The sequence below is a fragment of the Protopterus annectens genome, chromosome 5.part0 (genome assembly GCF_019279795.1).
Source record: "Protopterus annectens isolate FY-2018-M chromosome 5.part0, PAN1.0, whole genome shotgun sequence".
Classification (NCBI taxonomy): domain Eukaryota; kingdom Metazoa; phylum Chordata; order Ceratodontiformes; family Protopteridae; genus Protopterus; species Protopterus annectens.
This window is the reverse complement of record NC_056735.1, coordinates 786,177,631-786,204,016: the sequence shown is the minus strand read 5'-3', so window position 1 is coordinate 786,204,016 and position 26,386 is coordinate 786,177,631.

Genomic DNA, 26,386 nt, shown 5'->3' with positions numbered 1-26,386 from the left:
GAAATCATTCTCACTCTACTTGGTATCATATAGATTGCTCAGAGGGGATCTATGTCTTGCCTACAAGCCAATCTTGGACCCTGCCCTATTAGAGATGCTCTATATCTGTAAATCTAACTCCTTGCACATTACCCACTCAAAAAGCCTGAATCTAATATGCAACATCAATAAAAACTGCTGAAGAGACAGACTTGTCTCCCAGAGGCTGCCCTATCTTTGAAACAGACTTCCCATACACGTCAACCAGAGTACCTCGCTAACCCTCTTCAAACACAACCATGAAGAGTAGATGGGAAAACACAAATTTGTCCCTCATTGACAGGGTCGACAGGTGCTGACTGAGGTTTCTTTGTGGGGATAAATGCTTGGCTAGGCTTGTAAGTCCACAGGGCCATTAGCCTAGTAACCACCTATGATCATATGAGCCTATGATCCTACACCCATGCTACCTCTATATGGGCATACTGAATGGAAAAGGCTGTTTACCCTGCACAGGCATACTCATATGAACTGGTCAGTTACCTGTAGTGGAGAGAAAAGTATATACAAAACAAACTTGCAAAGGTGCCATTTTTGTTTTAGATTAGAGCTGAAGCAATAGGAAAACATGGCTGGTAGCCTTTGATGAATACTTTACTTTCCACAGTAAAAGCTAGAAAATTAAATTCTCAAAGTATATACAAAGAGCCACCTTCGTTCAAGAGAAGTAACATAAAACATAAAACAAAACATATTTATTTGACTAGCATTAATTTACAAATATGCCAGCCTTTCTACTGAGGTTGAGAAGGTCTTTAAGACAAACCAGTTAACAAATAAATACATAACAATAACAGTGTTGCTGAATGCAAGTAAGGAGACAGCTCTAAAATCTGTGGTAATCTGTTTCCATAATATAATAAATGACCCACTGGATTTATAATTGTTATACAAAATCAGAATCAGACATCTGAGGTGTATACAGTCTCTAAGTGCCTATAATTGGTGGGCAGTCATGTGGATGAAATTGACTCAGTTCTGTTGTCATAAAATTACAGTTAAGGAGTCACTGATTTGCCTTGGCAGGGCTAATGTGTATTTGTGTAGAACAAGCTGAAATATCTTCTTGTAACTATTACTGTTAGCAGTTAATATCATTATTTTTTATTACTTTTATCACAACTGGACATCTGAGGTGAATGTAATCAATATAGTAGCTATGCTGAATAGCTTCCAAGGCTTGTGAATGAAAATGACTGACTCCAACTTTTGTTTGATCACAGTTAAACAATCACTGACGTCATAATATACCCTTATTCCATTCCATTTAGCCGCAACAAAAGCAAATAATTTTTTTAGAAAATGATATTTGCTGTCATTTTACATGTTATAGCATAAATATAAACCCTATGCATGTTTAACTTGAATATGAAACTTGTCAGGGGAATTATGACCACCATCACCACCAACCACTCTAGCTTAAACTATGTGCAGTTGAGTACATTACATGATGATAACATTTTACATGGCTGTTTATACTAGTAATTACCAGCTAAGTGTGTTTTGAAGCATGGTATAATATTTCATACATTTACAGAAATATGCTCTGATTTTTGCATACTTACATTATTAATTCAAAACTGGAATGTGACACTATCATGTTGAGAAGGCCTATATAAGCAGTGATCAAAATTATAGTGAACAAACTTGGTTAAGATGACCACAACAATAAATCCTCCATTCACTTAAAGTTGCTGTTACCTCTCAAGATGGTTGGTTGCTATGTCTTTGGCAACCAGTGGAAGTACTAAACTATAAAGGCCTTTCATTGCTGTTGGGGGATATGCCATCCATTCTTGTCAGTATACCACAGTGCATTACTAGGGTCAGTTCATCTTGACGTTATCCACTAAGGGTTACCATACTCACAAAAAAAGGAGGTTAGTAACATCCACACTTCTATACAGTATTTTTTGCCCCATGCAGTTATGAATATCAGCAATGTGCATGATCTTAAGAATGGCAGCCATGGCAGCAGAAATTTAAATATGGCAGATAGCATAAATACATCCACTGGTATAAGTATTTGTTTGAGGCACAAGTTATAAATTTTAGAAATATCCTATTATTAATGTTAATATTGTGAGAATATAGCAGGTAGCAATATATGTTTGGGGAACAAAGTATGCAGTGAATGTTAAAAAATTGTATTAAACACACTTTTGGTAAGAGGAAAATTGGTAGAGATATAACTGCTTGTTTGAATGTACTGGCCTTGAGTGACAGAAGGGACTTTATAAGAGGTTATCAAAAATATGAAATATTTTACATATTTATATTAATAAGGCAAAAGTGGAGTGTCAGGCTGTCATGCAAGAGGGGCCTACAAAAGCAATGGGTATAAGAAGAAAAATAATACTAGACAGAGTTGTGTAAAACAAACACAGACACAGACGTAAGTATTTGAGGTATACTGTATTCATATCAATCATATTCTAATTTTGAGCTTAATATCTCATAAAAAGGAGGCCATGCATGATAGACCAAATTGTTACCAAAAAGCTGATATCATTCATTGGGAATGTTACATTGAAACAGTATGAGAAATACAGGGCTGCATATATAAAGGAGTGTTTGCAAAATACAGAATAGCTCCTGTGTTTATATTAATTAAACAGAAATGGAGTATGATACTGTCATAGTAGTCCTGATCTTGCAATTCACCACCCGATCTTATCATACATCATTGGAAAGCTGCTGAACAAATGATTTCTTCACTGGTATATTGGGTCATCTTGCACGCTTGCAGAAGTACAACCCTTTGCTTGACCATAATACTAATAATTTTGATAAACAAAATATTATTTTCTTCCATACATGTGCAATATTAATTCATCACTACTAGACAGGCTTTTGATATTAAAATTAATGAGTAGTCTATCTTTTTATAGCTCACACTGTTTATTAGATATCACAGATTATATGAGGTGTATTCTTAACATAAAATTTGGGAGAAATCTTCTCAAGAAGCAAGTGTTTTCCTGGCTTAAAAGACTTCAGGAAGCCTCCTGCTGCTCAGGATTGAATGAGTTAACCGAACAGTGCTTTGAGGCAACTGGCTTGAAGTACTCCTTCTGCTTATAATAATCAGCTTCTTCAAAGCAGAGGCAAGTGAAGTAAAAGGAAATGTTGTGAGACTTACCAGTCAGTAGAGGCAGATGTTGTCCCCACTGGTGAGTGGTATGGCCTGACCACAGACACACTTCGGAAACAAAAGTGAGGATATCACAACTAAATGTAAGCTCAGGGCACAATGCTGAGTATTGCTTTCCCCAGCATTGTGCCTGAGGGTATATGTGCTTGTGAGGAAAATTATTTTTATCATCAAATAATGTACTCTATTGTGCATAGTTTAAACTGAGGTGGTTGAATGTGGTGGTGGCCGAAATGAGGTTGTCATGCTGGTAATGAATGAAGAAAGTAGATGCGAAACAGAAATTTCTCACTCATGATCACGAACAAGCCTAAGGCAGTTACTTAACTTTGAAGGTAACCTAAGGCCACTTTCTTCTTATTCATGTCACAACACAGCAAAAAAGTGCAAAATGACACATAAGTGATGCTTCAGTTTTGTAGAAAGTCATTTGGTGCTACCAACTGGCTTCTTGCAAATCAATGATTCCCCCCAGCTCTTCTTTGTAACAAGACAACTAGTAGTTTTGTAGCAATCAGCTTCCTACAAAATCCACACCCCCCTCATCTATTTTCCAAAAACAAACAAAAAAAAAAGGATTTTGGCTTTTAATGTAGAAAGCTTTCCAAAGCTCAGTTTTTCATGTGGAAAAAAATACTTTTGCTGCTTTGTTTAAACTGTAACAAGCATAGATCTCAACATTCTGTTTTCAAAATGTGGAATCTTACCTTTCATAATGTAGAACAAATGGGCAAAATATGGAATATTTACTAGCAACTTCCTAACAATTTCAATTAGGAAGCTCATCGAATGGTGAAACTGTGTTACTTTATAGTCATAAAGCATTGCTTTGATGAGTTAATATAATTTAGTATTACTTGCCAATGACATCAATTAAAAAAATTCTTAACATTGAATGTGGAAAAGACCCTTTCCATATAGAATTGCAAGGAATGTGAACCTTTTAATTCTCAAAGTAAGAAGTTTTCCTGATAATGACGTGTACAAGAGAGAGTTGAAGTTACAGGAAGGAGCTATGAACTGAACTGCCTTTCTGTACCACCATTTCCATAGAGAAAAATTATTAAAGAGAATTAATGAACAAGAGATCATGCCCCTTAACACTTTAGACCAGAAGAAACTGCCCCCCTTCAGCCACCCCACCATTGTAGAGAAAGGATTGGCAGTTTTTAGTAAGTGGATAATGTTTGCAGTTTTCCAAAATATATACAAAAGATAAAGATGTATTGAAGTGTAGCAATGAAGGGAAAAGGATTTCCAAGGGAATTATAGTCTATACTATATCGCCAATATAAGCAATTTCATGAAGTTTGAATAGGAGGCTGTGGACTGCTTCCCTTAAGAGGATTCTATAGGAGAATTTTCATTTGTCTCTGGTGTGGACTCTGTGGAAGTAGGGTAGCAGGAGGAAATGGCAATATAAAGAGGTCTTTTAACAGGATGGCACTCTCTTCTAAGGAGAATTATTTGGACTGTAAGAAAAGCCTTTTTCTGGTATGTGTTTGCTTTACACTTGGATTGCAGAATTTCTGCCCAGTATGATTTGGAAGTCCTAAGAAATTAACTTTGTCTATATTGTGAAAGGTGGATTTTTCTAACTTTTACTGCTCTTTTTGTTCACATCTGAGTTAAGAGCTACTCGTCAGAAAGAAAGTTAGTAATTTAACAGTGATCACCCCTCAGATCAGTTTACTAATGTGTGTTAACCCCACCCTTCCTCTGCTCTTCATCCTACACAAACACCCTAATAAAAACTAACTTTTTCTAACAGTACCACTACAAAAAACAAAATGACATAGAATGCACACAACACAAAACAGGCAAAACATTAAATCTATCCCCTTTCCTAACCCTTAATCTTACCATTAACCACAAACATCTGCGCATACACACAGACTCCTTTAACATGATCTTGCACATTTTCACAACCACTACATTTTAGTTAAACATTTATTTTCCTGCACTCTCCTACTTATCTGTATTATATAAAACATGTATTCAGCCATATGTGATTTGCACAAATGAGAATTCACGCCTTTGTTCTTTTTAACACCAACACAAGCATGTCAGCCAAATGAGTTGTCAACCATTTGAATGACAGTCTTTCACACACACACACACACACACACACACACACACACACACACACACACACATACACGAACACACACACGAACACACATCTACACACACACAAAACCTCTTTTAATTCAATTATATCTGGAAGTGAGCAATAGGGAAAGAGTCACTCTAAATACTACAGCTTAGTTAAATTGGTCAATTATCCTTCAAATATATTGCATACTAAAGAACATATAAGTTTAGAGTTTTCTTTTGACAGTTCCAGGCATATAGCAAGAAGTATAATGTATTAGTTGTGCTGTTTCCGAGCCCCTGCTCACTGGTACCATACATACATACTTGCATTCAAATATTTCAAACATGGGCATTATACCATGACACCCCATTAATGTTCCAAAACGTGCACGCTGATTGGCCACGTTGTAAATCAACTTATACTAATGGAAAAAGGTCCGGTCGCCCGGACTTTTTCCATTAGTATAAGTCTCTTTTAAAACACTGTCTCGCTATGTTAAAAGAGTTTAACACAGCGACACAGGTTTAAAAAAAGCAACGGAGATCTCCGTTGCTTTTTTTAAAGCTGTCTCGCTATGTTAAACTCCTTTAACATAGCGACACAGTGTGTAAAAAGCAACGGAGATCTTGCTTTCTCTGTTGCTTTTTTTTTTAAACCTGTCTCGCTATGTTAAATGGGTTTAACATAGCGAGACAGCTTTAAAATAAGCAATGGAGATCTCCGGAGATCTCCGTTGCTTATTTTAAAGCTGTCTCACTATGTTAAACTCATTTAACATAGCAAGACAGGTTTAAAAAAAAAAAAGCAATGGAGTAAGCAAGATCTCCATTGCTTTTTACTGTTTTGCTATGTTAAATGGGTTTAACATAGCGAGACAGCTTTAAAATAAGCAACGGACCGTTACTTATTTTAAAGCTGTCTCACTATGTTAAACCCATTTAACATAGCGAAACAGTAAAAAGCAACAGAGATCTTGCTTTCTCCATTGCTTTTGGCCACAGCTCTGATGTACTGCGTATGCATGCGCAGTACATCAGAACTGCCGCGGATACCAGACAGCTGCGGAAGGGCAGCAAAGAGGCATTATACAATGCCATTATTTAAGAAAAGTAATTATTTCTTTTCTTAAATAATGTCATAGTATAATAGCAATAACCCACTTCTGGGTGTGGGTAATGCGGGATTTACCCACGGTTGTCTTTGTTTGGTCCCTCGGGCTTCGCCCTCGGGACCAAACCACACCAACCGTGGGTAAATCCCGCATTACCCACACCCAGGCATGGGTTATTGCTATATTAATGCCCTTCTAGTCTTCCAATACAACAAAATGGTTGTTCCTATATTAAGTGTCCAGGTGGTTCTTATAAATATCTAAACTAGTGCTTGCTTTAATGTAGTTTGGTAGTCTATTCCATGCATCAGCTGCTCTCACAGAAAACCAAAAGTAGGGGCGGAGCCTAGATGGCTAACTGATAGCAACATCTTTTAGTAGCTCCACAAAACTATTCTAAATTACAGGACAATTATTAACTTCAACAAACTAAAATAACAGAATCTTATTAAGGAATATACAACATATTAGGCTTTGACATGACTTTTCTCATAACTGAGTTATGGAAACAATGGCTGGAGTTTGTTCTGTGCATTAGCTATTGTTCTTGTGGCATCCAGCTCAGTGATCGAGTGTTGCTGGAGGCGCCTTGGATTTGTAAGGTTGGGCTTGGACACATTGTTGTGGAGAGAAAGAGGTGAGGCACCTTTTCTCACATAGTGACATTTCTGCATATGGAGTATTAGAGACATTGGAATGGCAAGCAGCTGCAAGTTTTTTTTCTTCCTTTTTTCTCATTGACTTGAACAGTTGCTTGACATTAGCACTGGACCTGTACTGCTAAATAAGCTCAGTACATTGAACATGATTTGCTCACTGAAACCAGGAAGTGTGTCATACGTTGGTTCCTATTAGATGACCGAAGACGCATTCTTTCGAATGCGTTTTGGTCGAACTTGAAAAGACGAAAAGGCAAAATGATGAAGAGGCATATAAGCAAATTCTTTCCCTGGGAAAGAAATCGCTTGGCCACGTCCATTACTTTGCCGTTTTCATCACTGTGTATAATAACTGTAGTGCGATCTCGGAGTTGGTATATTTAAGTAGGGGGTCGGGGTGTGGGGGGTGAAGGCTCCCACTTTATGTTATAAGTGTATTTTTTTTTTTTTTTTTTTTGGAACAGCGATTTTTTTCCCTTGGAAAAAAATCTTTGTTCTAAGCATTCGAGTTTGTAAGCTATCGCTTACATGGGGTTGATAAATCATCATTCGCGTTTCTAAGTGTTTGATGATTTCGTTTATTAGAACACATTTCACATTGTTTTACCCAAAGTAAAGAAGGGGCTTTCGTTCTGTAGACCCTACTTACTTGTCTTGGGGCACTGTGACTCATACAGCCTAAGTTCATGAAAATGAAATGTTATTATACGTTTCCATGCATACATGTAAAAAAAAAAATTAAAGGAACAGATACCTTTATTGTACATTGGTTATAATTAAGTAAAGTCTGTTAAAACCTCACTACTACAAACTATAGAAAATTAACCAATTAGTCCACAGAAAAGTTCACATTATAATATATGGTCCTATAAAGTCTGAAACAAGCATTGTACAGCAAATGAGTATTTCAGAAATGTAAGAAACTCGGGATGGGTTTACTTATTGAAAAAGTCATTGTGAACAATTGTAAGGCTAAGGTATTAAATGCCTATTAATGAATAGGACATTTAATAAGACTCTGTAAAATACTAATATCTTAAATTAAGTTTCTTCTCATTATAAATGTTTAAAAGTAATAACAGTTTTATCACTGAACAAAATACCTATGACCTCAAAGCACATACCATAAAATGAGAGAGAAAAGAGAAGAATATGGGAAGAAGCAGCTTTGATCCTGACATATGAATATTTGTTTTTGTTTGCTCACATATTGATGTATCAATAATTTATTCCAGTATGTAGAAATAGAATGGGGGGTGTCTTTTACACCCCACTGAAGTTAAATTGTATGCTAATGTTTGAATCATTCTTATGTTTTAATATTTGAGCCTGTTTATTTAAACTTGAGCTTGTTTTGAGAATTTACACTTTGTATGGAAGTACATTTGATTATTGTTGATTCTTAGACATGTAACATACACACAAGAAATAGCTATCATATTTCTCAACAATGTACTTAATCTCACAATAAGTTGGTATTCATCATTTACACACTGTTACATGATTGCATGGGTAGTGTACTTAAACTTAAATATCCTTTAATAATTTATAATTATATTGTTGGTTTACTGATACTGGTTACAAAAAAGCATCAGTATAACAGATTTTTCACTAGTCTAACTGTTATAGTTAATATACTATTGATTAATGTTCTATATAAATACTCTTAAATCATATAACTTAAAATTTGACACAATAGAGTGGTTATTCAGAGAACAATCTTCTTCTAGTTCATATTCCTTACTACTACCTACTGACAAACACATTTCATACAAAATTTGGATCATTTCTAGAATAACTATTTAGTAGTTCATAGACTAGAAATATTTTAATTATTGAGATAAATATCACAGAGTGCAACTTACAACATACACATACATTTTGTTTATAGTTATTTCTAGTCTCATTTAGACACTAATTTAATATATAACTATTATTTTTCCTTTTATTTTTTGGTATAATTTAACATCTCCTGAGGTAATAAATGGAGCCCAAAAAGGGTAACTATTGATTTTGATTTTGTGGTTAAATATGAGACATAATATGATAGAACAAATCTTGTCTGTCAAATTAAGAGTGTACAACACTCCATGTTTGTTAAGGGATATTACAAAATATCTGATTATTTGGTTGTGTAATCTTGACTTTGACATTTTCTTTTATACCTATTATTGGCCTGAATATACCTTCAACGCTTATATTTTACTAGAAAAAAAATCAATCTACTCACAATGCATAGAACATATAACAAAGTTATTCATTCTTGGGATAATAAGAGAAAACTGAATAGGGTACAAATACAAATAAACCACAAACTCATTCTAACAATATGGAATTAACATTACTTTCACTAAATACTAACAGTTTGAATAATCACAGGAAAATAACAAACTTACTAAAATACTTAAAACTAAACAAAGCACAAGTGATATTTCTTCAAGACTCTCATTTTAAAACTAATGATAAATACATATGGAGTCCTAATGAATACTTAATATATCTCATTCTTCTTATAAAAAGAAAACCAGAGGAGTAATGATACTTTGGAAAAAAAAATATTACTGTTCCCCAAATCATTTATAATTATGAAGATAAAGAAGGACTAATAGCTATAGTAATAATAAAATTCAACAATAGAATTTGGACACTAGTAAACTTATATTGGCTTCCTGGCATAGGTTTAGGCACAGTTAGAAAACATATAGATCTCATTAATAAAGTATACAAGAGATACTTAATATGCAACCCGCGGTAGTGTTGCTGCAGTAGCGTTGTCGCCTCACAGCAAGACGTTGTTCCGTTCGATTCTCAGTTAGAGCATCTTCTGTGTGGAGGCATGCATGAATGGACGTGTCTTTGTTGAAGGTTGTGCATCAGGGCTGGTAACTTGGCACGTAAAAATCCACTACCAAACATTAGCGGACCGGAGTTCCACTGTGGCGACCCCTAACCGGGATAAGCCGAAAGACACAACAACAACAACAAGGGATACTTAATAATAAGTGGAGACTTTAACTGTATTTTAGATAATTCTGAGACTACAAACAAAAGAAACCTTCGTCTTATCCCTATAGCAAAAACTCTTATAAAATGGACAGGAGACCTAAAATTAATGGGTCTACTTTATGACCTCGAAAAGCAAGTTGGCCGAATACAAAATGCCCAACACATAACGCCCGAACACTGACTAACCTGAAACATGTATGTCCCGAAACCTGAAATATCGATTCAGGTAACTTGTTCACGATCCCTAACACCACTGTTCTAATTTCTCACAGTATGAACATTTTTGTAAGGTTAAGTAAAGTTTGTAAATTATATACAAACTTTACTTAACCTTATAAAAATGTTCATACTGTGAGAAATTAGAAGTAAGTTTATGTTTTCCGGTGCCCTTTCACTTTACCGGAAAATGTAATCATACATCTTATATCTCACAGTATAAACATTTTTGTAAGGTTAGGTAAAGTTTGTATATTATATATGAACTTTACCTAACCTTACAAAAATGTTTGTATAGTGAGAAAACTGAACTACGTTTTTCCGGTGAAGGGAAAGAGTCCTCTGCTTGATTCAGTGCAGTGGTGTAAGGGATCGTGGACAAAGTATGTGATTCGCTCTTTTCAGTTTCGGGACATACATGTTTCGGGTTAGTCCGTTTGAGCGTTATGTGTTGGGCATTTCGTATTTGGCCAACTTGCTTTTTGAGGACATAAAGTAGATCCACATTAATAGCTACATATAATCATAAAGACACTAATTCACTATTGTTTTCACAGCAAGATCATAGATTTAGCACCCAAACAAGAACAGATAAATGTTTATATCTCAAGAATTAAAAACAAAAATAATCAACTTCTCCATAACTCCATGTCCTTTATCAGATTATAATGAACTTATTCTTAAACTACAAGTAAACTATAAGAGCTTAACATATATGACAAGGATTCTGGCCTATAGTACAAAACTTAAAGAGTTTAAAACATGGCTAGACTCAGAATTGGAATTCTATCTAGATACTAACTATACTGAGGAAACAAATATTGAAATAGCATGGGACACAATGAAAGCCTATATTTATGGCAAAATTCTGACTTGGTTCAAAAACAAATCAAAAGAATGGGAATCTGAATTGCATAATATTCAAGAACATCATCATCTTCTTTCTGCTGTTCCCGTTAGGGGTCACCACAGTGGATCATCTGTTTCCATTTCTTCCTGTCCTCTGCATCATGCTCTTTCACACCAACCGCCTGCATGTCCTCTCTCACCAAATCCATAAACCTTATCTTAGGCCTTCCTCTTTTCCTCTTACCTGGCAGCTCCATCCTTAGCATCCTTTTCCCAATATACCTAGCATCCCTCCTCAGCACATGTCCAAACCAATGCAATCTCGCCTCTCTTGCTTTGTCTCCAAACTATCCAACCTGAGCTGACTCTCTAATATACTGATTCCTAATCCTGTCCATCCTAGTCACACCCAGTGCAAATCTTAACATCTTTAACTCTGCCACATCCAGCTCTGACTCCTACCTTTTTGTCAATGCCACTGTCTCCAACCCATATAACATAGCTGGTCTCACTATCCTCTTGTAGACATTCCCTTTCACTCTTACTGGTACCCGTCTGTCACAAATCACTCCTGACACTCTTCTTCACTCATTCCACCCTGCCTGTACTCTCTTCTTCACCTCTCTTCCACACTCACCATTACTCTGAACTGTTGATCCCAAGTACTTAAACTCATCCACCTTTACCAACTCTACTCCCTGCATCCTCACCATTCCTCTACCCTCCCTCTCATTTACACACATATATTCTGTTTTAGCCCTGCTGACCTTCATTCCTCTCCTCTCTAAAGCATATCTCTACCTCTCCAGGATCTCCTCAACCTGGACCCTACTCTCACTACATATCACAATGTCATCTGCAAACATCATAGTCCACAGGGCCTCCTATCTGATTTCATCTGTCAACCTGTCCATCAACACTGCAAATAAGAAAGGGCTCAGAGCTGATCCTTGATGTAATCCCACCGTCACCTTAAATGTATCTGTCACTCGCACTGCAGTCCTCACCAATGTCACACTACCCTCATACATATCCTGTACCACTCTTACATACTTCTCTGCCACTCCCGACTTCCTCATACAATGCCACAACTCCTCTCTAGGCACCCTGTCATATGCTTTCTCTAAGTCTACAAAGACACAACACAACTCCTTCTGACCTTCTCTGTATTTCTCCAACAACACTCTCAGAGCAAACATTGCATCTGTAGTGCTCTTACCTGGCATGAAACCATACTGCTGATCACTAATCATCACCTCCCTTCTTAACCTAGCTTCCACTACTCTTTCCCATACCTTCAAGCTGTGACTGATCAATTTTATCCCTCTGTAGTTACTGCAGCTCTGCACATCACCCTTATTCTTAAAGATAGGTACCAAAACACTTTTTCTCCACTCCTCAGGCATCCTCTGACATTCCAAAATTTCATTAAACAATCTGGTTAAAAATTCCACTGCCATTTCTCCTAAGCACCTCCATAATATTCAAGAACAAATTACAAAAATCAAAAATAAGGATTTGACAAATATATCTGATAACCAAAAGGAAATAGAAGAATTAAATAAAAAATACATTGAAATTCTAAATCACAAGCCTAATCTAGCATTAGAAAAATTAAAACTAAACGCACACACATCTACTCCCAAACATATGCACACCTTAGCAATGAGAATTAAAAGACAAACTAGAGAAAACAACGTCATAAATATCTCCCATGAGAGAAGAATGAATAGAAAAGTATCGGATATAAATGATATTCTAGATGCTTTTAAATTTCACTATACTGAACAAATACAACAGGTAAAACACATACAAACTCTTCCAATATAGAAGTAAATACTCCTATAACCAAGAAAATACCAGAAATATTAAAACTTGATATTCTGAAACAAATATATTATAAGAAATTAACTGAAAAATAAAGGAAAGTAAATGCAACAAATCTCCAGAAATTGATGGAATAATAAATTAACTTTATAAAATCTTTTCAAATTCAATATTATCAATATTTCACAAAACTCTAATTGAAGTAGAAATTCATAATACCCCCCATGGAGATATTCATTAATTATGTCAATAATAAAGGAAAATAAAGATCCAGAACAATGTAAATCTTATAGGCCAATTTTAATACTCAATAATGATTATAAAATGTTTATGTCTGTATTAGTTAACAGAATTAATAAATACCTGATTCACATCATAAATAAAGACCAAACATGTTTTATATATAATAACTGTACTTATGATAACATTCAAAGAATATTAACTCTTATAGATATTATAAACAGAGACAAACAAGAAGCTCTTATAGTGTCAGTAGATATTGAAAAAGCCTTTGATACATTAAATTGGAATTACTTATATAAGGCACTAGAACTTTTTGAATCCCCCTCTCCTTTTATCTTACTAATAAAAAATATATACAAAGACAATCCTGCATATGTAAAACTTGGACCATTCACCTCAGAAGCTATAGGGATAACTAAAGGTACAAAACAGGGTTGTCCGATGTCCCCAATTTTATTTGCATTAGCCATGGAATTGTTTGCCTGCTCAATACATAGTAACTCTAAAATAAAAGGTTTAGATATTTATGGCCTATTTAATTCCAAGATTATGTTATTTATAGATGATGTACTTCTCACCTTATCTGTTTCAAAAGATTCCCTAAAAGAATTAGATACACAAATTGAGTAATTCTATACAATCTTGGGTCTTCATTTTAATAAAACAAAATCTAACTACATGATTTTGAATAAAAATAGTTCTTTATTGTCAAACATTAATCATACAATAGGTAAACAAGTCTCCAATATAAATTATTTAGGAATTACCCTATGCAAAAACAGAAAAAATGCTAACTACAAATTATGAAAAAATCATAAGCACTATAAAAATCCATATTGCAAAATGGAATACAATGTACCTGAAATTTGAAGATAGACTACAATTAATAAAAATTATTTTACTTCCAAAAATAATATATATAGCTCAAGCTGTACCTATGACACCAAATAAACAACATTTAAAAGAAATAAATACAATCCTATTAAAATTCATGTGGTGCCCTAATAGGAATAGAGTAGCTTATACACATATTAGACCATGGGGAAAAAGGAGGCATTAATTTCCCACACATAGAATCATACATCAATGTTTCATCCTTTAGAACACTTATAAATTGGATAGACCTAAATTATTCTTCCAAATGGAAGCTCTTTATACCACTATATTCTTAAATGAAAATAATATAACTAAAAATCTTATGTTAAACAACCAAAATAATAAGCTGTGGCATATTCTAAGTATTAATCTTCAATATAATATATCAAAACCAAGCAACTTAAATTATATAAACTATATTTATGACTTCTTTAGGAGATTTATCAACATCAATACAGATATAACATTTTGGATAGAATTACTAATACCATTCACTTCCACAAAAAACTTTACTTACAAGATGCATAAAAACATTTTCAAATTAGGAGACAAAAGAATTTATTTGCTGGCAACTCTGTATAAACATCCAAAAAGTGTTAGATTATCAACACATATTAAATACATGCGGCATCACAAGTAATGACTGGCTAGTACTGCAAAGTGTAATATCATATGCACAAGATCTATGCAGCACAATCAGTAACTGTGCATTTAAAACAACTCCCAAAAATAACAAAACTAATGTATGAAATTATTTACAATTACAATTGGACAAATATAACCTCAAAACTTTACAAAATTTTAATGAATTACAAAGTTAAAACTCACCAAAACTACTGGAATTTTATTACAAAAGGCCACACAATATATTTATCAATGGAAAGTAAAACTAACTTATTGTATTTTATTAAATTAACTTCTAATACACAATTTCGGAAGATATATATGTGGATGTTTCTGCATAGATCTTTTCTCACTCCTAACAAACTAGCTAAGTTCAACTCCTCCAAAGAAATTATATGCTGGAGATGTTTACAAAAATGTGAAGCAAACTAGATACACATGTTATGCGATTATGTAAAACTAAAAAAATATTGGGAAGAAATAAATCAATTTCTTCAAGCTACATTTACAGGCACATTTATATTAACAAAATCTTTAATATTGTTAAATGCTAACATAAAAATAGAAATGAATAACAATGATTTATACCTATTATGGACTATGTTACAAGAAAATGGAAATCTTCATCTGAACCTCTGCTTTCCTAAAAAAAAAAAAAAAAAAAAAAAAAAAAGCTTGCTTTTTTCCCACTTTTCTGAGATTTAAAAAAGTTCAGTTACAGATTTGCTGTTCTGAACTGTTTGTAAGTTTCTTGGAGGCCATTGTTTGCTTGGGCTAAAGGGAAGTCTCTGTGTTCATCAGTGGCAGTGATAAACATTGAGCAGCCTGCCTGCCCCTGTGGGAGTGGTTACTGCCTTGAAACTGTAGTTTTATTGGCCATTTTGGGTCAATTCCAAACTCCTTGATCTCCCTCTCTTAAAACCCTCTTTTGCGCAGTTTTGCACGTTTTTGCACATAGCGCAACATCAGGCAACGCGGCCTAATTGGGTTTAAACTATTCCTGGCTCCACAAAGTCTGCTCTTCATTTTTTCCCTTAAAACTGCTCTATCTCTCAAATTAAACACCATATTCTCATTCTAAGGCCCCTCACTGGTCCAAATAAGTAATCTTACAAGTTAGCACTAATAAACCATAAGCACTTCTTACTCTTATACTCTCTACGATTACCTTGTCCCCTATTGGTCCGTTTTAATTCAGTTCCCTATATTACTCTAGCATGTCCAAAGGTCAGTCAATGGCTTCCTCTCCAGTCCAGCCGGTGAATCTGGGAATTTTGAGGCAATGTTACAACTGTCTCATGTACAAGGACAACCCTCTCCTCCTCCAAACAGGTCAAATATATGTGAGAGATGCAACCATATAGGCAAACTGGAGGCTGAGCTCTCTCATCTCAAAACTGGTGTAACCAGTCAGGAGGAGAAGGTAACCTCATACAACACAATTCCAGTATCACATAGTCCCACCAGAACAGCGAACCAAACACATAAAAACACAACAACATACTCAGAGGCTCTAAATAAAAATCTACCTAAGCAACAGAGACCTCCAAAGCAGACATCCAAGCAAACGCTACCCCAAAACAAAACACGTACAACACATAACACACAAAGTCAGTGTGCCAAGCGGTCACAGCCCTTAAGGCTGAATAACACACCTGATACCCTTGCAATAGGTGACTCTATTGTCAGACACACTGACGTCCCGCTCACCATGCTGAATAAAGAGAAGGTCACAGTGAGCTGCCTGTCGGGCGCTAGGATCCGCCACATAACGCAAGCACTCAGGTCACTCCAAAGCAAATACAAATATGACTCAGTCATTGTACATGCTGGCGTGAATGACCTGAGACGTACCTCCCTCGACTACATGAAAAGAGACATAGAGGAGCTCTCTGATCATGTAGCCCAAGCCGGTATGACCCTGACCTTGAGCAGCATCTTACCCTTACCTAGAATAATATCACAGTATAAAGACAAAATGATCGATTTTAACAATTGGCTAAAATTTTGGTGTCATTCAAAGGGGATCCAGTGTCTGTCAGCCTGGGATGACATGCTCAACAAGCCACATTGCTTCGCTAGGGACGGCTTGCACCTGTCACCCCTGGGCTTTCGGATATTGGCAAAGGCTCTTGCCACCCCCATAGTGCCTTTTTTAGGCAAGGCTCAAAAGTCAAACCCACCTCCATAGACAGCACAAGGAACAAGAAACTAAGGGTAATGCTGCTAAACGCCAGATGTCTTAACCTCAAGATGCATGCACTCAAAGCTCTCCTCAGTATGGAGAACATCAATATCTGTGCAGTGAGAGAAACCTGGTTTAAGGCTCCAGAGAGCACCCCAGCACTACCAGGTTATACCTCATATCATGCTTTTCGGCCCCAAAACCTGGACCGAACCACAAAAGGAGGGGGAGTTTCCATATTTATCAAGGATATCCACACCTCCAGGTTAGTGGCAGTGCATGAAGTATCGGAGACCATCCATGTGCGACTGACAGTGGGAAAGACTGCTTTTCAGTTTATCGTATCCTACAGACCACCCTCTCAAAGTCAGGAATCCCACTCAGCTTTCCTGAAAGCATTGGAGAACACTAAGATCTCTCCGAACACCATTATATTGGGCGACTTCAACTACCCAAACATGGACTGGGAGCATTACTTAAGCCCCAGCACCTTAGCCCACAGGTTCCTGGAATTTATAAACTCAAATGCTATGGAACAACTAGTCACCACTCCCACAAGAGGGGAAAACATACTAGACCTGATCATTACCAACATGGGGACTCTATGCTCCATACCAGAAGTATATCCCTCATTGGTAAGATCAGACCATAAATTAATTTCACTGGATATCCACATTCCAACCCCACCCCCAGCCCAGAAAACCACAGTGAAAAACTTCTCAAAAGCGAACTTCACACTTCTCAAAACTGAAGTGGAATCCTTCAAGGCCCCAGGACCAGTGGAAACTACGGCCCAAACTGCAGAATCCTATATAAATGCATTCTACGGACATCTCCAGGAATGCATGGATCATGCTATCCCAAACAAAATCAAGACCCAATCATCCAAAGGCAGGCGTCCAGTCTGGTGGACCCCAGCCATAAATAAACTGTACAACAGAAGGAGGAAGCTACTACATGATAGAGCAAAATCCCTAAAAGGGAAGGCATCTCTGATCAGTACTAGCAAAAAATTACGATCCCTCATAAAATCCTCCAAGGCCAGCTTCGAGAGAAAAATTGCACAGGACACTAAAGACAATCATAAGGCTTTTTTCAGTTATGTTAGGAACCTGGTATGCAAATCCCAGACTTGTTCTGAGTTGATTCTAAATGACAAAAAATACACTGAACCCACAGACATCGCCAATATCCTGGCAGACAGGTTCAGTGCAAACTTCTCCACCCCCTCCACCCCAAAAGAGCAAGTATCTATCCCGGCAGAGTGCAGCCTCCCAAACATCTCTGATGCTCAGGTGAAGGCCACCCTCTTCAAAGCAAAAAACACTGCTTCCATGGGACCAGATGGCGTCCCGGGTTGCGTCCTACATGAACTCCAAGAAGAACTAATCCCTCAAGTAAAACTGCTGTACAATCTCAGCCTCACTACAGGATATGTGCCCAAAGAATGGCGTACAGCAACAGTGGTCCCACTCCACAAAGGTGGCGCCTCTGCAGACCCTGGAAACTATCGTCCCGTAAGCCTGACTAGCCTAGTATGCAAGGCTATGGAGAGGATCATCATGGAACTCATAAAGAAAGACATTGGGGACCTACAGACACTAGATCCTACCCAATTTGGCTTTGTCAAGGGCAGATCCTGCCTTTTGAACCTGGTCGACTTCTTCAAAACAGTCATCAAGGCCATAGATAAAGGGAAGGTAGTCCGCACAGCCTATCTGGACCTCACAAAGGCATTTGACACAATACCCCACTCGGGCATCATAGATAAGCTATCCAGCCTAAATATAAACCCCTGTGTCACAAGATGGGTCGCAAACTGGGCTCAAAGACAGAACCAACAGAGTCAGAGTTGCTGGAGCCATGTCAGACTCAAAACCGGTCACAAGTGGTGTCCCACAAGGTTCTGTCCTGGGACCTCTCTTGTTCGGTATTTACTTTTCTGAGGTACAGGCCAACGTGGGAAGACTATGGCTCACCAAGTTCGCAGATGAATGCAAACTGGGTGCCATAATCAACTCTCCAGCTGACACAAACATCCTTCAAAAAGGTCTCGCAGAGACGGATAATTGGTGCCAGAGCCATGGTCTAAAGCTAAATGCCAAAAAGTGTATAGTCATACCCTTTGGCAAAAACAATGTGCCCACAAATTACCACATAGGTGGTAACCCTTTAAGTACAGAGAAAGTAATTAGGGATCTGGGGACCCAAGTTGATAGCAATCTCTCCTTTGACAACCACATTGCCAAAGTGGTTAGAAAGACCTTCTACATAGCCCACCTCATCATGAAAGGATTCACATCTAGATCAAGAGAGGTAATCGTGCCCCTTTATTCATCCCTCATCAGGCCCATCATAGAATACAATGCCCCCTTTGGGATGTACCTTACCCGACACCTGCAGCAATTAGAAAGACCCCAAAAGTACCTCACCAGGAGGATCAAGGGACTCAAACAGATGCCATATGCTGCTCGGTTAAAAAAACTCCAGCTCTACTCAGTTGCATACCGCCTACTTCGAAGCGATCTATGCCTGACATATAAAGCTATGTCCAACCCAGAATTAATGGACATGCTCTACCTCAGTAAATCTAAATCCCTTAGAGCCACGCACTTGAGGGACTTGAACCTCAGCACAAAAATAAATAGAACATGCTGGAGGGACAGATTCATAACCCAGAGGCTCCCTTTGCTCTGGAATAGTATTCCAATTCATGTTAGGCAGAGCACCTCACTGACTCTCTTCAAGAAGAATCTTGATGAGTGGATGGGGGATCGTAGGTTTGTCCCGGGGATTACTTCCGTGTCACTATTAGACAGAGGCACAGTAAACTAAACTTTAAAAAGGGCACAGTATACTCAAATCAAGGGGTGGCATAAGCCAAACACAATCGGGCTAGGCTTATAAATGCCCCAGGGCAGATAGCCTAGTATGAACCTATGAACCTATGAAATAATAGTTGAAGAATTTTTGTGTCTCCTGAAAGAAGCAACTTTGATGGAAACCAAGATCAGGAAACTGAGAATTGCACCAAAATTTAGGAGTAATAATCCCTGGAATAAGATACTATCTCTAACTGACACTTTAAAAATGATTTCAGCAGACTCTTAAAAGACAAGGAAAGGAAGTAGAAGAAACTTTTTACATTCTATGCAAAAACTTTTACTGTATGATCTATTTCTTAATTTAATTTTATTCAGGTTAAATGTAAATAATGTACATAGTATATTGCTTATGTATCTATTGTTATATATAAATGATTATGATTATTATAATGGTAAATCTAATAAATAATTTTCAAACAGAAAACCAAAAGTACACTTTTCATTCCTATAGAATCGTCTACATAGGTTGTCTGATGGTTCTCTACTTCTTTTTGATAACATCAAACATTCCCAGAGGTAGCTGTTTCTAAATGCCCTATACACCTGAATAAGGTCTCCTCTTAAAAATCTGTATGAGACACTGTACAAGTTCATATATTTTAGTCTTTCATAATAACTTAAATTTTCACACCTATGGATGTTCTTGGTATATTTCTGCCACACTCTTTCTGGTTTACTCATGTTTATTTTTTATAAGGTTTCCATATTGTTATTCCATACTTATGTTTGGGTCTAATGTAACTAACAAGCAATGATTTCATCAATTCTGATTTCCTAGACATTATAAATCTTTTTATACAACTTATAGTTCTATAGCTATGTTTAACCAATTGATTGATATGATTAAAAAATCTAAAGAAAGCTGAATCTACCCATATAACTAGCTCCTTAAATGAATCTACAGTTTCAATTACTGTGTGCTGTAATAAATATTCACCTTTCAATTTATGTATCCTAAAGCTCATATGCTTAGTTTTTGATGTATTTATCAGCATATTATTCTCCTGTGCCCAAATGGTCAATTGAGTCAATTATTTTGCAGATTTTGCAAACATGCCAAAACTGTAAAATATGTAATCAGTTTACTCAGTTTTAAGTCATCTGCATACAGACTGTAGAATACCGCAGATGAAAAAGATAGATCTGAAAGTATGGACCTAGGACAGAGCCCTGTGGGACACCCTGACTGTAACCTTGAATTTCATTTGTCCAATCACTGTATGATGCTTGCCATGTCTATTTGTAAGCCTTGCAGCTACCTGTTTTATCAAGAGTACATCAATACCAAGTTGTTCTAATTTATTGATCAGTGTTTTTTGTATGATCCTGTCAAATGCTGATGATAAATCTACATAAATTACATCACAGCACATTTTTTCATTCATAGCTGTTTTATTGTTATACAACATCATGTTACAAGGTGGTAATAGATGTATTTTCAACATGTGCATGCTGATATATGGCTTCAAGTCCCAACCACTCCATTTTCTGACTATAATGTATCCAATATTACCTTCTCCATTATTTTTCCATAACATGAAAGTAAACTTAATGGACTGGATGATTCTGGGTATTTCCTAATCCCCTTTCTCTTAAAGACAGGTTTAACAAGTGCAAGTTTCCAATCTTGAGGAATCTCTGCATACTTATACAATGCAGTAAATAATAGATATGATGGTATTGTATGTTCTTACTGAAGAGTTTTCAGGTCATATTACTAATTCTGTCTCCTCCCTGTGCTTTGCTTGGATCCAGTTTGCATAACTCATATTCAATACAATCAAATTCGATTTCTGTATCTGAGGTTACCTGGATGCCACAAGGATAATTTATCACCCACTTTGTGAAGCCAAACTGCTTTGCATAAGATTTTGTAAATATATCTATAATCTTTTGTGTCTGAGAATAAATTTTAGAATCTACACAGTTTGTCAATTTGAATGTCTTTGCTCCTTCCACATCTTATGTATTTATAGAATGCTTTCCTATTATGTTCAAAATATCTTTATATACATTTTCTTCAAATTTTTCTTGATTTTGTCTCACTCTGTGCTTAATTTGTCTGTCCAGCTTGTTTGTTTCAGTTTTCAAAGTTGCAGTTCAACCTCTTTTCCATTTCTTATATTCTTTTTTTTGTCTCTCACCTTAATCAAGTATCTTATTCTTATAGAAATATATCTTCCCAGCATTGTGTGGCTAGTTCCTGATGTTAAACATCTTTTTGATTTTTTGTATTCAAACATTTTCTCTCTCAAAAATGTCTACATTCCTTCTGCAGTTTTTCCATTTAACACATCACCCCATTTAGTTTATTACCATGGCACTGTGTCAGACAATTCAAATTAAGCATTCCAAAGCTCTGACAAGTTCTGCTACCCTTGATAAGTGTAAGCAGGGACCTAGGAGATGAACCATTTACTTGCTGTTTATGTCCATTAGAGACATAGATGCCAAGCAAGGGACAAATTTCTGTCTCCCATTGAATTGTCCAATTTAAATTGGGTTAAGGAGGAACCCTGCTTCATGTGAATGGGGAGCCTGTTCCAGAGAACAGGGTAGTCACTGGGATGCATAACTGTCTCTCCAGCAAATCATATTTATATTACAGGCAAGGTTTACGTCTTTAGAACAGGTAAGTTTGGTGCTCTTTGTTTTGCAGATATGTAGGAGTTCCATCAGGCTGGAGTCTGACAGTGCCTTGTATACCAGGCATAGATCTCTCCTCAACACCGTGTAGGAGACAGAATGCAGGGATAGGTCTTTAAGGAGGTCTGCATAGGATATGTTACTTATGCCATGTATTCTTTCAGTGAGGAACATCTATGGACGTTCCAGTTGTTGGATATGCCTGGTTAGGTACTTACCAAAGGTGCCATTGTACTCAGTGATAGGTCTGATGAATGCTGAATACAGTGAAACAATGATCTCTGTGGACCTAGATGCCATACCTTTGTTTATAAGTTGTATAACATATAATGATTTCCTCCCTACTGCAGAAAGATGACGCTAGATTGCTCTCTGTGTGTGTTCCTAAGTCTCTGACTACTGAGTCAGCTCTAAGGGTGTATTGTCAATATGATAATTACCAGGGGTGGATGACTTCCCAAAGGATACTATTATCCATTTCTTGGCAATTAGGTTTACTCTGTAGCACTGACAGAAATTGTTTGTCTGTGTCAGCTCTTCCTGGAGAACATTAGTGTCAGTGGGGGGGGGGGTTCTCTAAATGCTACTAATTTGCAATCATCTGCAAATTAGGTTAAGCAGAAGCTCTTGACATTAGCTCTGACTTCAGAGAAGCAAATGCCCAAAAGGAGTGGTCCCAGGACCAATTCCAGAGGGACTCCACTTGTGACTGCTCTCTTTATAGTGGTGGAGACTCCTCAGTTCTACTTTCCTGGGTCCTGTCTGTGAGCCAGCTGGCTACTGGTATGATAGTGAGATGTGAGCCAGCTGGCTATCCATAGGGTGACATAAGGGTTTGCACCTAACCTCTTGAGATTGTCAACAAAGCCTGAGTGGAGTATTGTGTCAAATGTCTTAGCCAGGTCAAGGTAGGTAGTGTGAACCATTTTGCCCTCACCCATTGCTTTAGTGACCTTCTGAAAGAAGTCGACCACGTTGAGTACTGTTGACCTGCCCTTGATGAAACCAAATTGGGTTGGGTCCAGTGTTTGGATGTTTTCTGTGTCATTATTTATCATTTCCATGATAATTCTTTCCATGGGTTTGAATATGAGATGAGTGAGACTTATGGGTCTGTAATTTCCAGGGTCTGTAGATGGCCCACCTTTGTGCAGATGGATGACTGTTGCTCTTCTTTGTTCATTAGTCACAAAGCCTGTTTTAAGGCTGCAGTTTAATAGCAGTTCCAGATGGCCCGATAAGTCATGTTTCATGCTATTTAGAAAGCATCCTGGGATATTGTCTGAGTCCATCGATACAGTGTGTTGTTGGCCTTAGACAGAGCATTGAGGACAACAATAATCCATAGGTTATTGGAGATTCAAAGACTAATGGGAATAAAAGCCCTTACAAGCCTAGACAATAAAACCTGATTTTACTCAATGTATGGCCCCGAATCTATATTAAATCAGCGAACGCTGATTCATCGACCCTAGTTCACCAAATGCTAACAATCCCGAACACTCAGAACAGTGAATTTTTTCCCCAGGGAAAAAAAATCGATGTTTCATAAAAAAAAACAAAACAAAACAAAAAAAAAACCACTTAAAACAGTATTTAACGGGAGGGCTGTGCCCCCCACACCCTCCCTACTTAAAAATACCAACTCTGAGATTGCACCACAGTGGAGAAAATGGCAAACTCCCAAAACCAGCCCAGCGATTTTTTTTCCCTGAGAAAAAAAATCACTGTTCTGGGAGTTCGGTATTGTCAGCATTTGCTCAAATAGGGTCGATGAATCAACGTTCACTTTTTTAAGCATTCGCTGATTCAATATAGACCCTATGGCCCCTAGGTGCAAGAGGATGGCATGGGTTTATGCCTATGCCTTTAGTATCTTACAGATTGCCCCTCTGCATAAGGGACATAGGCACTATCTCAGGTGTGAATTTGTGAGTCCCCATCCAGTTATCCAAACTGCATTTGAAGAGGGCCATGGAGGACTCTGCTTAAAGAGAATAGGAAGCCTGTTTCAAAAAAGGGATAGTCTCTGAGACATATATATCTTTCTCTCCAGTGTGTTTTATTTGAGTCACTAAATTTAGATCCCTAGATTAAGTAGCTAGTTGTGTATTGCCATTGAGGTTGCGGACATATCTAAGGAATGTCTTGTAGCTGTCCTTGGCCTGGGAGGCCAAATTTACTTCAAATTTGTCTTTGACAGACTTTGTTTTTCCTATGAGTAATTCCCATTTGCTGTTATACAGCAGGAATAGAAAGCTGTTGAACTTCTGACAGCATGAGAAACTACTTCAGAAATATAATGACAGGAGCCACTGCACATGCTCCGATACTTTATTAGAAGGATTTAAAGCTGCACAAGTACCAGAAAGTGTAGATATTTTTCTTGCCAAAACATTGTCAAAACAGAGTAAGACGAAAATCTTTCATATGCTTCAAAACACAGCTCAGAAACTGGAATGTTACATATTCATTCATTCATTCATTCATTTGATAAATGGTTTACATGTACAGATACTTTCAGAGCTACTTCAGCAATGACTCAGCAGAAACTGTAGAACATATGGACAATTATGAGTAGCCCAATAACCAATTTATCTTCATAAAGTGTGAGAAAACTGGAGTACCTATAGAAAGGATGTAAACATGGGAAGAACATGTAAACTATACAGATGATAAATTGGAGTTAATACTGAACCATCAACACATGTGCATGCAAGACTGATTACTGACCAGGCAAGCCGGGAATACAACTCCCTAAACATTACTGCCCTTCAAGTGCCTTTTCTCTTAGCATTGTACAACGTTTAGTGGTAATTTCATTAATTACAGTTTTGTAAGTAAATTTATTACAACAGTGCATATTTGAATGATCACCGCTGCAGTATCCTTAGCTATATGGGTTATATCTTGTTAAAGATATAACAGCCAGCCAGATTCCAAAGCTTAATAGTACCTCCCATGCTCCCAAGCTATTAGTCACCTCGTGCTGAGCTGATTAAAAAGGCAGGTTTGGGTGCCAACCCCTTCAGTGCTTTCATGTCAGCAGAAAGAGGGATGCTAAAGCCTCTGAATGATAAACACTAGGAAAATAAAGATAAGGGTTCTCGCTCTGGCAACATAATCATACAAATAAAAAGCTGATTTGAGCAGTCCTGTGACATTTTGAATTCCCAAAAATGGTTAGAATTAGTGTAGGCTATGCAAAAGGACCCAATGACTCAAGTATAAACAGACTCACAAAAGGGTTCTCTGGGGGGAGGATTGTTTACTGCAGCAGTGATCATTCGAACATCTATGGTTATGGTAATTTACTTAAACAACTGTACTATGTTCATCATTAGGATCACTGACACAGTAGCCTTAGCTATAGGGGTCGATTACTATAGCTTAGACTGACTGAGAGTAGGAACTATGAGTTCCAGAAGCCCCTAGAGAATCACCATCATCATAATTAATCCCATTTTACCATTTTCCTGCATCAAATCAAGGTGCCATGTCAACTGTCACCATGTCTGTTGATTCATTGCCAGTCTCTTACCTTCTTTGGTAGTCATGCCTGACTGTCACAGGTCTTCTCTTACATAATCCATTCATCTCTTTGCTGGATACCTTTGTTTCTTCTTGCCTTCTTCCTGTCTGTCCGAAATCATCTTCACTTGCCCTATCCACCATAATCTGTTCTCTTTGACCTTCTCTGGAACTGGAGCAACTTGGACTTCTGCACTGATAGTCTCATTTCTTCTTCTGCCCACACTGCATCATCCTACCACCCACCTCAGGCACTTAATCTCTGTCACCTCTAACTACTCTGTCTTCACTTCTTAGGTTTATGTACCATACAGTAGTACTGATAATGCCACTGTTTTGTATACCTTACTTTTTACCTTCCTCTGCATTCTTATGTCATACATCCCCCTGACATTCTGTGCCACTTGGCTGCAGCCTCTTTGATTTTAGCACTGACC